The sequence below is a fragment of the Carassius auratus genome, chromosome 7 (assembly GCF_003368295.1).
Source record: "Carassius auratus strain Wakin chromosome 7, ASM336829v1, whole genome shotgun sequence".
In the NCBI taxonomy this organism is placed as follows: domain Eukaryota; kingdom Metazoa; phylum Chordata; class Actinopteri; order Cypriniformes; family Cyprinidae; genus Carassius; species Carassius auratus.
Window position 1 is genome coordinate 25,678,202 of NC_039249.1, and position 17,872 is coordinate 25,696,073.

Genomic DNA, 17,872 nt, shown 5'->3' on the forward strand with positions numbered 1-17,872 from the left:
ACGGAGTTTTACAGCCCGTACTTCATTGTACCCAAGAAAGGCGGTGGGTTACGACCGATCTTGGATCTGCGAGTTTTGAATCGGCTACCGTTCAAAATGTTGACACAGAAACGCATTTTCAGGTGCGTCCGTCCCCAAGATTGGTTTGCAGTGATCGACCTGAAGGACGTGTACTTTCATGTGTCCATCCTTCCATGCCACAGACCTTTTCTGTGGTTTGCGTTCAAAGGACTGGCATATCAGTACAAGGTCCCGCCCTTCAGGCTGTCCCGGCCTCCCCGTGTCTTCATGAAAGTCACGGAGGCAGCTCTCGTTCCTCTCAGAGAGCTGAGTGTTCGCATAGACGATTGGCTGATACTATCACAGTCTCAAGATCAGTTGTGCGATCACAGGGATGTGGTGCTCCGGCACCTGAGCCTGTTGGGCCGTCAGGTCAGATGGGAAAAGAGCAAACTCTCGCAGTGGCAGAGGATCTCGAGGAGCAAGTCTTGCTAGTAGCGCCATATTGACCCACGCGGACCTAGTTAACTGAACTAGTGCTCCTTGCAACAGCCCCTCCTTGGCCAACTCCTCTGACGAAGGATCTACTGACTCAGAGATGGGGCACCATTTGGCACCCGCGTCGAGACCTTTAGAAACTCCATGTCTGGTCCCTGGACGGGACATGGAGGTTCTAGGTGACCTACCCCAAGAGGTAGCGAACACCATCACTTTGGCAAGAGCACCGTCTACGAGACACGCTTACGCCTTGAAGTGGAACCTGTTCGTCGAGTGGTGTTCTTCTCGCTGAGAAGACCCCCGAAGATGCCAGATTGTGGTTGTGCTGTCCTTTCTGCAGCAAGGGCTGGAGTGAAGGCTGTCTCCCTCCACCCTCAAAGTCCAGGTTGCTGCTATTGCTGCATACCATGACCCCGTGAATGGGAAGTCTTTGGGTAAGCATGACCTCATCGTCAAGTTCCTTAGAGGGGCCAGGAGGTTAAATCCATCCTGGCCCCCCTGTATACCCTCTTGGGACCTGTCTCTAGTGCTCAAATCACTACAGCAGGGCCCATTCGAGCCTTTGCATTCAGATGAGCTAAAGTTTCTTTCATTAAAAACTATGCTCCTGCTTGCACTAGCATCCATCAAGAGGGTAGGGGACCTGCATGCATTTTCGGTCGACAATTCATGCCTAGAGTTCGGGCCGGCTGACTCTCAGGTAATCCTGAGGCCCTGGCCTGGCTACGTGCCCAAGGTTCCCACAACACCCTTCAAAGACCAAGTGGTGAACCTGCAAGCGCTGCCCCTGGAGGAGGCAGACCCAGCCCTGGCTCTGCTTTGTCCCGTAGCATTAAGGTGCTACGTAGACCGTATGCAAAGCTTCAGGACCTCAGACCAGCTCTTTGTCTGTTACAGAGGCTGGCAGAAGGGGAGTGCCGTCTCTAAGCAGAGGATGGCCCACTGGATTGTGGATGCCATAACCCTGGCTTATCAGGCTCAGGATGTGCCCTGCCCATTCAGGTAGCGAGCTCACTCCACTAGAAGTGTTTCATCCTCCTGGGCGCTGGCTCGTGGTTCCTCGCTGACAGATATTTGTAGAGCTGCGGGCTGTGCAGCCCCTAACACGTTCGCTAGGTTCTATAGCCTTCATGTAGAGCCGGTATCCTCCTGTGTTCTCACCTCAAACGGGCAGTGGCACTGAGAGGCCCCGGTTAGTGTCGGCTTGCTTAAACTACTCCAGAGTGTCCGTACTGTAGACCCTTTTGAGATCCTCCATCACCCTAAGCAGCTGGACGTGGCGGAACGTCCGGCGCCAGGCCTTCATGATGTATCCGTGAGAACCATGGAAGGTTGGGTTCCATATTGAGACCTAAGCGGTACTCGTATGTGTATAGTCCATGGTATAGCCTTAGAGCCTGTGTTTCCCCGGCATACTTCTGCCTTCCCAAGAGGGTTTTAATCACCTCAAATTTCTCCTTATACTCCTAGACGGATGCTATATGTGTATTTGCCTCCGAGACCTCCTTCGGGAAGGATGGGGCTTCCGCAGCGTCCCGGCTCCAAGCGGACCAGGTACGTTTTCCCAGTGTTATCCAATCTCACCCAGTGAGGTAGTGCTTTGACAACGGTGAGTGGAGCTACTTGTTCTGAGCCCCGGTCTACACCTAATAGGGGTGCAGGTGGCTCGCACAGGGCACTGGAAGGGGCAGCACCCATGGCACTTTGATAGGGATCCCATATTCGTCGGTCACCGACATGGCGTTGAGAGTGACCGACTGAACGGGAATGTCTTGGTTACGTATGGTAACCCTCGTTCCCTGAAGGAGGGAACGGAGACGCCACATCCCGCCGCCATGGTTGCTGTACCGCCGATGAGCTGCCGGGTCCCCGGCTCGGCTCCTCAGCGAAAAACTGGTATGCATTGCATCTGCTGCCCTCTTATACTCACGCAGTGATCAGCGGCACCTGGATGCAATAATTGCATGCCAATGTGCATTGGCTCGTTTAGTTTACACTGGAAGTAGATTGGTCTATCGGAGCGATATCCCTTATTCGTCGGTCACCGACGTGACGTCTCCGTTCCCTCCTTCAGGGAACGAGGGTTACCATATGTAACCGAGACGTTATTAAAGCCCTATTATATCGCAATGGCAATTAAAATGCAGTGATGTAAAATGTGAAAGTGTGCACTGACTCAGCTCATAGCATTTTTTATTTTGTAATTTACATAAAATTACAGTTAATTTATACATTTATAGTTAAAGAATATACAGTATTGTTCAAAATAATAGCAGTACAATGTGACTAACCAGAATAATCAAGGTTTTTCATATATTTTTTTATTGCTACGTGGCAAACAAGTTACCAGTAGGTTCAGTAGATTCTCAGAAAACAAATGAGACCCAGCATTCATGATATGCACGCTCTTAAGGCTGTGCAATTGGGCAATTAGTTGAATTAGTTGAAAGGGGTGTGTTCAAAAAAATAGCAGTGTGGCATTCAATCACTGAGGTCATCAATTTTGTGAAGAAACAGGTGTAAATCAGGTGGCCCCTATTTAAGGATGAAGCCAACACTTGTTGAACATGCATTTGAAAGCTGAGGAAAATGGGTCGTTCAAGACATTGTTCAGAAGAACAGCGTACTTTGATTAAAAAGTTGATTAGAGAGGGGAAAACCTATAAAGAGGTGCAAAAAATGATAGGCTGTTCAGCTAAAATGATCTCCAATGCCTTAAAATGGAGAGCAAAACCAGAGAGACGTGGAAGAAAACGGAAGACAACCATCAAAATGGATAGAAGAATAACCAGAATGGCAAAGGCTCAGCCAATGATCACCTCCAGGATGATCAAAGACAGTCTGGAGTTACCTGTAAGTACTGTGACAGTTAGAAGACGTCTGTGTGAAGCTAATCTATTTTCAAGAATCCCCCGCAAAGTCCCTCTGTTAAAAAAAAGGCATGTGCAGAAGAGGTTACAATTTGCCAAAGAACACATCAACAGGCCTAAAGAGAAATGGAGGAACATTTTGTGGACTGATGAGAGTAAAATTGTTCTTTTTGGGTCCAAGGGCCACAGGCAGTTTGTGAGACGACCCCCAAACTCTGAATTCAAGCCACAGTACACAGTGAAGACAGTGAAGCATGGAGGTGCAAGCATCATGATATGGGCATGTTTCTCCTACTATGGTGTTGGGCCTATTTATCGCATACCAGGGATCATGGATCAGTTTGCATATGTTAAAATACTTGAAGAGGTCATGTTGCCCTATGCTGAAGAGGACATGCCCTTGAAATGGTTGTTTCAACAAGACAATGACCCAAAACACACTAGTAAACGGGCAAAGTCTTGGTTCCAAACCAACAAAATTAATGTTATGGAGTGGCCAGCCCAATCTCCAGACCTTAATCCAATTGAGAGCTTGTGGGGTGATATCAAAAATGCTGTTTCTGAAGCAAAACCAAGAAATGTGAATGAATTGTGGAATGTTGTTAAAGAATCATGGAGTGGAATAACAGCTGAGAGGTGCCACAAGTTGGTTGACTCCATGCCACACAGATGTCAAGCAGTTTTAAAAAACTGTGGTCATACAACTAAATATTAGTTTAGTGATTCACAGGATAGCTAAATCCCAGAAAAAAAAAAATGTTTGTACAAAATAGTTTTGAGTTTGTACAGTCAAAGGTAGACACTGCTATTTTTTTGAACACACCCCTTTCAACTAATTGCCCAATTGCACAGCCTTAAGAGCGTGCATATCATGAATGCTGGGTCTTGTTTGTTTTCTGACAATCTACTGAACCTACTGGTAACTTGTTTGCCACGTAGCAATAAAAAATATACTAAAAACCTTGATTATTCTGTTTAGTCACATTGTACTGCTATTATTTTGAACAATACTGTACCTTTAAGTTTTAATACACCTACCTAAGTTTTAAAGATCTTATTAGACAGAATTCTGTCAGACCTTTGAACAGTAGTGTATTTTCTTCTTGAAATTAACCAGTTGAAAACTGGCTATTTTAACACTTTTAAATTTGTGTCTACTACGGAAATGATCAACCACATCCTCTGTGGGTACAACACATCACTCAAAACAGGAGTATTTCTTGAATCTTATCTCATTTTACAATTTTAATTAATAGCAGTATAAAAACAGTACAGTCATCCTTTTTGTTACTAATAAGTTGCTTTTATGCTTGACATAAACTTATATTTGTGTATGTGCAGCTTTCACAAAACAATTTTACTGATGAAGTTGCTTGCGCTTAAATGTCTCTTCAGGGCTTTTCTCACCAGCTCTGGGTGATTCTGAATCTGCAACTGGTTAAAGAAAATGGTTTTTGTTTCTCATCTCATCTTATCTTTTTGCTCACCAGTCACTGTGGCTAGTGGTTTTTCAAAGTTACTAGCCACGCAGAATTTTCACCAGCCACCATTTTGTTGTTGGGAAACGTTTTATATGATTAAAGTTGACTATGGCATGCTAATATTTACTTGAGCTACATTCACCACCCTTTTAAATGTAAATGACTGCTGTACACATCCAAATCAAGACCACATGAAATGCTCATTTTTATGAAAATATATGCAGTCGATTAAGACATAAAATGTGTGAATGCAGCTAGACGCCTACCCGATCAAAGGCAGATATCAGGTTATTCACACTTATTTATCTTGTTGCTAATAAGCTGAATGTAACTCAAATTTTGTTGATTTTATGAGAAACAAAAAAGTAAAACAAATGGTATTGAAATAGGCTACTTTATAGCAAAGACAACAAATAGGGCTGGATACAAACTTAATTAATAGAAAAATTACTCTTTCTAGAGAGCAAACATGAATACAACCTGAATATGCTGCCAATGTTTTGCCAAAACGTTAGTACAGCTTAACTGATGGGGCTCATGCTTTCTTTTGAGCTTCTCCTTTAAACCAGGCCTGAAGGGATTATATTTGCAGGTAGCTAATTTTCAGAAGAAGTTGCTAGAGGAAGGTCGGTTTGTTGCGAAAAGCTAAATGACATGGGAAAAAAAGATGTGTTAAAATGACACATGCTGTGCAGAATTTTGACACGTGGTGAGTGTGTTCAGAGACAACACATTTTGTGTCAAATTTAACAATTTGTGTGTTAAGATGGATCACACATCTACTGTGGAATGTAATTTAACACACATGTCATTTAAACACGTGTATAACTCAATTATCAGAAACTGCTAATTAATGTGTTAATATGACAGAAATAAGCATTACCATCAATTTGCAATTCTACAAAATTGAATTTAAACAGGCAGATGTAAAAATGTTAGCATTTTAATTTGTCAAATTGTCAAATATTGTCAGAACAGTGCATGCACAGAGGCCCAACTAAATTTTCTAAATCTCTATTTCATAAATTTAATTTAGAGGATTAGATGACACAAAGTCTTGTAATGCACTACAGCTATTAGCTACAATACAGTATAAATTAAAAAGTGTTACCAACATCAACTAACCCTACTTGGAAGATTGAAAATCATGCGGTCATGACTAGCAGATAACATTTGTTATAACGTAAGATCAACTTGTAACGTTAAATGTCAGATACAAGATAAAACTTTTCAAATCAGACAACAAATAAATTAAACATAAAATAAAATAAAGGAGGCAACACAGTAAGCAGGCATGTCAAGTTTTAAAAGGAAGAGAATGTGGTGTTTCAATATCCCAGTCTTGGAAAGTGAAGACAGAATTAATCTGTGATGGACATAAGTTTCACACCTAGAATATCTTGTCCACAACAGGTCAGGCCCTCATCCACAGAAATGGTCTTTCTGTCAATTGTTACAATGGTGTACTGTCCTGTTGCGCTCTTCGAACACTCAATGTAGATTGGCTGTGATCTGGTCTTTGATGCGGTCTCAAAACTGCTGCAGAGGGAGGCAATATGATCCAGGCTTAGATTTAAGGGAAAAAAAGAAAAACACATTTTAGGAGTTTAGAAAGCATCAAGACATCATTAACAATAACTGTCCATGTAAAACATATCTGTACAAAGGGAAATTGAAGGAATGAAATGTCCTATTTAACATTGCAGTGACTTCCAGGCAATGGTGTTAGTAGATATGCCAGAAAAAAACAGCATAGCACTTTTTTATCTGAAAATTAATGAAAACTGTTTAGAGAAGCAATAAATGTTTAAGTGCAGAATTAAGAGCAGCAGGGTTGTTTTGATAAACACAATATTGCAATAACACAATACTGACAAGCCAGCTGCACAGGATGGCAAATATTTTTTTAAAGTCTAAGCCCTTAGCATTTTATACTAAATGTATGTTTTTAATGTTAGTTAATTAGAGGGGTTTTTTTTTTCTTCTTTGACGTCAAGAGATCAGCATGTGCAAATTACCTGCATCTGTCCTTCTTCAGGTCAAGTCATATAATAATTAATATTTGTTATAATAAATTATACACAAGAGATGTGTGGAGGTAGAGTTCACACATACATACCATCTGCTTGGTCTTCCATCCCCTTAATAAGAGATGTAAAGTCATTCCTTTCCATGGTAGCTGCAGCTTTCAATCTTTCCATATATATATATATATATATATATATATATATATATATATATATATATATATATGTATATATATATATATATATCTTGTTGCTAATAAGCTAATAACTTTTTTTAAAATAACTTTTCGTTAAAATTATTTTAAAAAATTAAAATTTTATTAAACTTTTTGTTTTGCGAAAAACTGAATTGTGCAACTGAATCATTTAATTTTACAGTTTAATATGCTACTCTGCTCATATGGTAATTCTCAGGTTGAGAATGGCTGATATATGATTCAGCAAAGAGAATCATGTACTGTGCCGACGTATGGTGGTGAAAAGCTGACAGACAAAATGAATTTGTTCTTCTTTGGACTTTATTCTTATAAAATATATAATATTAATTTAAATGCTGTTTGAATAAATATTGAAAAAGTTTAAACCCCTGCACCACTTTTATTATATGCAATAGGCTACTCTTTTTATTTATTTATTTATTTATTTTTGTCTTAACAGACTGCATGTTTTCATAGAACATAACTTTACAAAGAAATGTATCCAAGCTAAATATTACGCAGTGTTATACATGTGTTGTACATGAGCTCTTGATTTGGGTGTCTGTTATAAAGTTTTGTAAATCTAGCTCAAGTCAATGCAAACACATAGAACTGAGTGGTTCCTGAGGAACCATTCCTCTCTAACAAGACTTACAAAACATAAATAAATAAATAAATAAGGTAGTTGGAATTTATTGAGGTCACTTGACCATTTTTATTGTTAATGCTCTTTTGAAGCAAGGAACTGAGGAAAACTGTTGTTTGGAGATTGCTGGTCTCACTATTGTTGTTCCTGTGTCCTCTGGTGGTAGAAATTGGAATGACATGCACAGCAATAGGCTACAAATTTTATGATTTAGATGAACTACCTTCAGTAGTAAATATCTCCAAACCTGAATATCTCCCAACTCCTGCACACTACTGAATTAACGTTGTTACTTCAGTAACTTTTGTTCTCTAAAGAGGACATTTAGGACTTTCAAATGATACCAAATAGGGGTGGGTTTTTGGGAACTTCCACTTCTTCATCAAAGCAGGTAGTGTTCAAAAGGGTGCTCACACGCGCCCCCTTGCGGTCGTTATGCGCCGTCGATCCGCACTTCTGCCGAGCTCCGCAGCAAACATCTACCCGACAGTCAAAGCGGCATTACGTCACGAAAGTGTGGACTCAGAGGAAGATCGCGAGGGTTTAGGGTGCCATTTGGGACAGGGCCAATGTTATCCATAGAAATCATCTATGATGTTATCATTAAGATGGCTGAATCTAATGTACCATTCTGAGTTCCTACCACTAGACAGATAGCAAACGAGGATGGAGTACAGGAGTGATATTTGTATCTCCTGGACAAGAAGATAGTCAGCAGCTGTAAAATATCCTAGAATGTTAGAATATTACTCAAGGTAGTTTATTCCCTTAATCATAAGGTATATAAGATTTTCGAAATCAGTGGTTTGCAGACCTCCAGGTTTGTTATATTGATACGGAAATGCCACCAACAAATTAAAATAAATAACAACGTATAATTGTAATCAGAATGTCAAATAAATCAGTAAAAAAGTAAAAGTCAAAATATTATATTTTACTTACAGTACTTTGTTCTTGTACTCAAAATTTGCATGCGAAAAAAAAACTTTATCCTGAACTTGGTAAAGAACTTATGATTATTAAAAAAAAATGTTTCATTGTTTAGTATATACTTAATATTCTTAATATATCTTTATATATTATAACTTTTTCTTTAAAATATACTGGAAAGTTTGCTAAAATAGTTGGATGTGGTACAGCCCTACCTTTAAAATTTGCCTCCACTGCACTAAGGTAATGTACAATTTTAACCAAAAATGTTTTGCAATCATTTTTTATGATTGCCTTGCATATAATTGGACCCTAGATGTCAGCATTACTCTCGCTCTCTTAGTAATGAAGAGCCTAGTCTTGCAATTCTTATTGAACAAAATGCATAGAATAACTAAAGTTACGGTGAAATCAAATCAATAAAATAAGTTTAGCCTTATTGTCTGGTTTAGCCTTTTTCATCATAGATCTTAGTCATCTCATTATGTGAGAACCACATACATTTTCAATGACAAGAAAAGATCATAGAAGATATAAAGTGATTCATTTGTGTCGTCCCAATCAGTGAGAATATGATTAATAGGAATAACTGTTAAGTGTTTTTGTTGCTGTTGTTTTTGCCTCTCTCTCCCTCTCTCTCTTTTAATTAGGGAATAGCTAAAACAGTGACATTTTGCTTTATAAATCAGCTTGAATATAAGCTATTCATGCTAATATTCAATAAATTCTATAAAGTACTTGGGTCAGATAAAAGATCAAAGTACTGTGCATGCTAATATTAAATAAACATTGAGTCAGGTACAATTAAAGTAACAGTCCACAAAGACAAACATTACATATATCCCTGCTGTACACACACACACACACACAGTGGTTGCCAAAATGATTAGAACGATGGTATTTTCACCAGTTATTTCTGTTTTTGCTGTAGTGTGTTAGTAGAAAAAACATTCCACATTTGCAGACATTCATTTTGCCATTAACTGTAATAATCCAGTGAGATTTTAGTTTGCACAATGACTCTGACAGATCTCATCACATTCCAGTCTGCCTGGAAGGACATGAATGGCATGTATTGCTGGTTGATACAAAACAACATCATCAGGTAATGAAGAACATGCAAGCAAGATTAAATGCTTGCAAATGTTATATAGTAAATTATATTATGTGTATATGTAATATGTAATATATGTATTTATGCCTTTTTTTTCTGAGACTGTATCAAACATACTACTATAAATCATTTTCCAGCTAAGTTCTTATCAGCAATGTGTCAGTGCTATGAGACCATGAATCACCTCAACAGGTTTTGAGCCTCTTGCCTACACACTGAAGCTCCATTGTTTGTGTCAACCTGTCTGAGCTTGAAAAACCTGTTTATAGATGAAGACTGAATACACTTCCCACATGCCACATGTCTCTGCCCAGTTCAAAAGTGCTCAGATATCTGATGCATGCAGTCTCTACTGTCAGTACTAACAAAAGCAGACTTGTTTTTACTACAAGCTTCTCTACTGGCTGTACAAACAGTACTTTTATAAAGTCATAATAGTCAGCTACATGGGTAAATCCTCCTATGCCGTATACTCCAATTTTAAAAACAAAAGTATAATACTGAGAAGGATTTTTTTTTTTCTTATATATACAGTACAGACCAAAAGTTTGGACACAGCTTTTCATTCAAAGAGTTTTCTTGATTTTCATGACTATGAAAATTGTAGATTCACACTGAGGGCATCAATACTATATATTAACACATGTGGAATTATATATGGAATTATATACATGACAAAAAAGTGTGAAACAACTGAAAATATGTCATATTCTAGGTTCTTCAAAGTAGCCACCTTTTGCTTTGATTACTGCTTTGCACACTCTTGGCGTTCTCTTGATGAGCTTCAAGAGGTAGTCACCTGAAATGGTCTTCCAACAGTCTTGAAGGAGTTCCCGAGAGATGCTTAGCACTTGTTGGCCTTTTTGCCTTCTGTCTGCGGTCCAGCTCACCCCTAAACCATCTCGATTGGGTTCAGGTCCGGTGACTGTGGAGGCCAGCTCATCTGTCGCAGCACCCCATCACTCTCCTTCTTGGTCAAATAGCCTTTGATGCCTTCAGTGTGACTAGACAATTTTCATAGTCATGAAAATAAAGAAAACTCTTTGAATGAGAAGGTGTGTCCAAACTTTTGGTCTGTACTGTAAATATATATATATATATATGTGTGTGTGTGTGTGTGTTTGTGTGTCAATTTATCAGTCTTCCTGTGTCTCAATATCACTTTCCACCCTGTTAGTCTTGTGAAATATATTCAATTTCAGTAATAAAAGCGAGTTTCATAATGACATCATCCGCAAAGGAAGTGACATTCAAGAAGTGAACAACAGCACAAATATCAGTCAGCATTAGATTTGTTGACAACATTTCACAGAAACATATTCATTTTTTAAAGTTAATATGTACAGTAAAAGCAGCGCAAATGCATGAGTGTTAATGTCCTGGTGTTACTTGTCAGTGTTGACATTCAGTAATTGTGTCACCTCTTTGTAGAAGATATATACCTGTAACACTGCTGGAGCATGACATGGCATGAAAGTGTTGGTGTTGTTATTGGCAGCAAGATAAAGTCATCTCACATTAGGCAAGATAAAGTCAATTAAATATAAAGTGATGGCCAAATTGATTAGATCACTAGTATTTTTTTAAGTCAGTTATTTCTGTATTTTGCTGTAGTGTGTCAGTAGAAAATATCAGTTTACATTTCCAAACATTCATTTTGCCATTAATTGTAATTATCCAATGAGATCTGGTCTCATCATCATCCAGTCTGTCTGAAATAGAAGCAACTGACTTTTGGTGAAAATACTAGTGTTTTAATCATTTTGGCCACCACTGTATAAAAATTTGTATAGATTCAAGAGGCATTACGATAATATTTATGTGAATACCAGGTCACAGAGGGATAAAGGGCAATGAAGTGGTGGATGGGGTTAGCAAAAAAGGCTTTGGAAAGTGAAGAAGTCACGAACATTTCACAGAAAATCAGGTTTATGAAAGACAACAAGAAGTAAGATCGCAAAGACGAGCACCGAAAAAATAAAGTACTTTAACAAGATTAAGGTTTGGGCATACAAAGCTTAATAAAACACTGAAACTAATAAATAAACATCCGATGTGGCAATGTGGAGTCAGTAGAATTTGTTTCAGCCAAAGGTATTCTTCTTCTGAACACAAAATATTTAAGAGGTATCTCAGAAAAATGGGAGAGAATGTCTTAAAAGTTCAATTACATACAGATTAGGAAGTGTATTCCATTATTTAAAGAAAACAATCTTTTGGATACAATAATGGGTAAACTCTGGTCCACACTCCAACAGGAGGCAATAATGCACCTTAATCATATGAATTACTTAATGTTGGTGTCACCCGCCATAAAACCGAAGAAGTTTTAACATTTTACACTGCCATGCCCATTTGTCTGGAAGGCCGGCATTTTGTCCTTGTACAATTTCTCCATAGAAGCAATGTAAGTTCTATTTATTATACAAATGTATAAGTTTGTAATCCTTCATATGATTTTCATGCCTTTTTTATGTTTGACTGGTAATTACAGCTTTTTGGAGAGTCAAACTGGAAGAAAGTAAGTTCCTGAAGGAGTGAGGCGATATTTGCTAATAAGGTAATTTCAATGTTCTCAATGTTAGGTAATTCATATGATTTTTACTTCAGGTTTTCACTTGATTTACACATCCATGAGCATACAATTTCAAATGATTATTGACTGGTTTCAATGTTAGGGACTTGATGGTAATAGAAAATTATAATAAAAGACCAGAAACTGATAACCACATTCTTCAGAATATCTTCTTTTGTGTTTGGCACAAGAAAGAAATTAATACATAACCTTGAGAGATCGAGTAAATGATATCATTTTAATTTTAGTGTTAACTAAAACTTTAACACAATAGTTGCCGAAATGATTAAAGATTTTAATATAATTGATTTGTTAGAATAGGGTCTGAGTTTAAACTTACGGGAAAATATATACTTCATGTTTAATTTTTTGTTTTTTGCTATTTGTGGTTTTAGGAGCACTTCCATGAAGCATAAAGTGGCTCAGAGCACCTGGCTTGGCATTTATAGACTTTGAAGAGAAGTACAGGTGATCCTGTTGATGGTAAAAATGTTAAGGTGATTTATGATATGAATAAGAACTTATAGTAATCATAGCTTTGTTGCAGTTTGGCATTACTAGAGTTTCTTTACTTCATAACATTCATTTTGAATTTGTCCAGTTAAATAACTTTACAAAAGTACATTTTTATAGAATATTTTTTTTATTATTATATATATATTTTTTAATCACTTGTTTCAACTAAATGAGTGGTCAAACTGATGGTTATATGTTTTATTGCCATTTAATTTTAGACTCAACATGGTAGGACATCTCTGCCTATCAGCTGCCAACAACATCACAAAGTCACAATAAGAGAACAAAGATCGGCCTCCTTCAGGCAACTGGCTATTTAGTGAGATTTCTTAAGGTGCATGCCTTAATCTATACTTAAAGGGTTAGCTCCAACCTTCTTTCATCTTCAGAACAGATTTTTTAAATAAAATTTGAGAGCTTCCTGTCCCTTCATTGGCAGTCCACTCAACTACATTTTAAGCCCAAGAAAGTTAGCCTTTAAAAATATATTTCAAGTAATCAATGTGACTCTAGTAGTTTATCATCAGTGTTATTAAGCTACGCAAGTTCTGTGTTTGAAAAAATAAAAAAACAAAACAGATTACTACTTTACTTACAAAATATTAATTTCCACTGCGCGATGTGTGACCATGCACTGAAATTTTTTATTTTGTAAATAAATTCATGAATCTGCACAGCCTTTTTTGCTCTGTGAAAGAACTATGAGCTGAACTTTACTGTTTGCAAATGTAACACAACTGATCCACATATCCTGTGATTTTGTAGCTGTATTTTGTACATCTGCTCAGTGTAGTTGAATCAAGCACTACTGTGCTGTGTTGCAGTCATAGGTATTGACTCAGTACAGTACTTCCATTCACTGACATGTACAGGGCTTGAGGTATTAACAGACCATCTGATAAGCAGCTTTTATATTATTTCTGATGACAGAAATGTTCATTCATCATTTATTTTAAAAGTAAACCTTTCATGATGTAAAGTGGTTTGATAAATTAATAAAGATCTATTTTGTTAAAAAAAACTGTTTGCATTTTGCCTTTATTTAAAAAGACTGTGATCCTAGACTAAAGTTTAATTAAACTTTATGGATTGTTTTAATCTCTGTGTTGAAGAAAATTAACTCACTGTGGTGTGGACCAGAGTTGTTTTACAGTGTAAGTGTAACTCTGTTTTAGTGTTGTAAAACTCTGAAAAATGTAACTTTGAAAAGTTTGAGACAATATGTTCACTCATCAGAGCTGATTGTAACTCTAAAAGAGTTAAGGCCAATGAATTTGCTGTTCAGAACAGGAATGACCCTGCTAGATCATTCATTTGCATTGTCCATGTTGACCAGGCCATTAACTGTGTGTAACAAATGGGGAGATTTGGGGTGTGGTGGGATTGCTCAGATAAACCTCAGTCTCAGCCTTCAAGGAGCAGGTCCTCCCACCCTGATGACTGCTGCCTGTCTAAACAGTAATGTGTCACCTATTGTATATCCCTGAGGACAAAGAGATTTTCAAGAAGAGCTGTTTACTGTCACCATATGCTGTGGATAAATATGCTGTGCATTTAGGTGACAGTAAAAGTAGCTGTTTTTATGCCCTTCAATTTGTATTGTTTCTATTTTCGTGTGTGATTAGGGCCACTGTTTTTCTACATGTCTTTAGAGCTTTATTTCTTTAGCGCATACTTGTAATCAAGTTAAAAAATAATGTTGCTGTCTCATGCTTTTGTGAAAAAAAGCAATACAGGTTTCAGCATTCTAAAAAAAAAAAAAAAAAAGAATAGAATTTGTTTCAAATAAACACAAATAACCCAGTAAAAAAAAAAAAAAACTCTTAGATGGTACTGTATCATAGTTTCTACTAAAATATGACACTGCAAAGACCGTTTTTAACATTGATGATAATAAGAAATACTTGAAGAGCAGATCAGCATAAATGATGTCTGGAGTAATGGCTCTTGAAAATTCTGTTTGCCATCACAGGAATAAATTACATTTCATAATACATCCAAACAGAAAACAGTGATTTTAAATTACAATGATATTTTACAATATTGCTATTGCTATTATTTACAATAATGATAATTTACAATATATTTTTACTGTATTTTTAATCAAAGATATGTAACCTTGGTGAGCATACAAGATATTGTTTTTCAAAAACAATAGAAAAATCTTAATTTAAAAAGATACTCCACCCCAAAATGAACATTTTATCATCAATCACTTAACCCCATGTCGTTCCAAACCCATAAGTGCTTTGTTCATCTTCTGAACACAATTTAAGATATTCTGGATGAAAACCAGGAGGCTTGTGACTGTCCCAATGACTGCCAAGTAAAATACACTGTCAAGGTCCAGAAAAGTACGAAAGACTTCGACAGAACAGTCCATCTGCTATCAGTGGTTCAACCATGACATTATGAAGCAACGGTAATACTTTTTGTACGTGAAGGAAACTAAATTAATGACTTTAATTCAACAATTTGTTTCCTCTGTATCTCTCCGCATCACTGTAACGCCATTTTGGAGAATACGAGCTGGACGCAAGCAGCGTACGCTCTTCTGTGTCAGCCTTGACACAAGGATACATTTTGTACTTTGTACTTGGCAGTTTATGAGACAGTCACAATATCCCTTTAAATAGTGTAGTATATCTCTATATACAGTATGTGTATGGGTATTGTGGAGTCTGGGTCATTTTAATACATTTATATAGATGTGTATGTTACAACCTTGGGGCATAAAACTACATACCGCAAGGATATTATAAAACCAAAAGTGTCCGCTGTGATCTCGAAACAGAAACAAGTGACTTATCTCTAAATATCTTGATGTCATAAAATCCCTTCCTGAGAACCGATAGCCAGCCCTATATCTTCAGTTTCTGTCTTGTGACGTCACACCCATTTCCAGTAAGATTTGGTCGAGACTACCTGAAGTTAAGGCTGAACGTCAGCTATACTTCCTTATTTGTTAAAAGCACTGTCAGACGTTCCGGGTCTGAGCAGACTGGTATTGACTCAGGGGGAGGGTGTTTAATCTACAGAGGCATTAAGTCACAAGACAACTACATGCCTCTAGCTATAAGGCTCGGTAGGAGATGGGAGGTCCTCTTTTGCAATACTAAGCAACAAAAGGCCTGGCGCAACACAAGACCAGTCTTGTCCTATGGCTGCGAAACCAAGGTGCTATCAAGCGGTTCAGCAATGCAGCTACTTTCTCTTCCAAATCTGGGAAGACAAGTCATGATGTGCTGTGAACACGACACCGCAAGCAAACATGATACTGAAAGTTCTACAAGCATAAACATTTCATGGAGCCTAAAAGCTCTTGTTAGATAATGATAGGCTTTTAAGGCTGATGGACATGAGAGGTCAATCATTGGAGCTGGAGTACATGTTGACAAAGTTTAGTTCATACCCATTAACAAATAAGCAACATCTTATACATTGCGCTGGTTAAAAGCTCTCATAATAGCATACAATTGCATGCATAATTATTTGCACAGGAAATATTGATTTGAGTGAAAGAGTCATAGTATGGAAGCAGAGCACTCTGAAGTGGATGAGTGGCTTTGATAGTGTAGCCTTAATGCGGAACTGGTTTCTCCATAGCGAGATAAGCTAGTCCCATCCCCCACCGTTGTTTTACACTGCCTCGCCCAGCTTTAAAAACTCACCAAACATCTCCTAACTTGTTTGTTAAAAGCACATAACACAGCTCAGAGGACATTCAAAGGTTCCTCTTCAGAGAGTTTTTCCGGAAAATCCAGCAAAACACAGCTGAGAACAGTTGAAGTGTTTGGACTTGCAAATGCCACTTTTAAAGTGTTTTAAAATATGAATTATCTTTACACTGAAAGGCAGTTTTTATTCCTAACAGAGCAGAGCAGTAAATGATATGAAAGCAAAGAGCATTTTAGTTGGTGGCTGGCAGACAGAGCACAGTGTTTTTTTAAACAAAAACAGTACTGCGTAATCATTAACTTAGACCTCCACTGCTGACCTTGTAACCAGTGTAAATGATTTCACACTGAACGCTGTTTATGTATGTACATGAAACTAGTGGCACAGGCACTCAGTAAAAATAAAGTTTCTTCAGTTGCAATGATTCAACTTAAAATACTATGGACTGCACTTGGGAGAGTGCTTTTATTTTGCATTGTTATGTTAGATTAAACTTTTTATTGAAATACTATTAATTTAAGTGACGATTTAAACTATTGAAATGAAACTGACATTTCAGGAAAAATTACACAAGTAAATCTGACTTTTCGAAAGACTTTTCATTTTATAATAAATTTTTTTATTTACTTTTATTTCAAAATGTATTTTCATGTTTAAGTCTGATTTTAAGACTTTATAGGCAAGTGCACTGATTATTACGTACGTCACTTTTTTTATTAGTAGGAACAAACATTTTTGTTAGTACAATAAGTCTGAACACAGTCAAAATAACTACATTTATTTAGACCCAAAGTCAATGGTGTAAAAACTGAAATCAAGTTGGCAAAGAGGCACACATTCAAATCCGAGGCTCTTGCAGCAGCACTCGTGATATATTAACCACACTTAAATCCAGTTAAAAGCAAAAAGTGTGAAGACAAGGCAGAGGTTAATTTTCAAGCACACAAAAAAAAAAGAGGTTCCCATGCCGAAAACTATCTCTCTCTCTGTTTCTAAAAAATACACCAGGCTTTGGCTCAGTCTGGGAATGGTATGCAGGCATTGGTCTCATCCTACTCAGAGAATATAATGTTTTCTCCTGCAATATTTGTCCTCTGGACTTATCTACAGCCAGAGATAAGCGGACTCCAAACAAATGATTAATGAAATATTCATTGTCTTCTTTCAAGCCTTTTCCAAATTCACATATGGAGGAAACACACAGAAACTGTACACTTTATGTTTTCACAAACTTTAATTAGCAGGGCTTAATTTGCACTCACTACCAAACTAAAATTTGTTATATGTATGTATGTATGTGTGTATACATCTGAAACCCTCTCTTCACAGTCCTTTTTCTT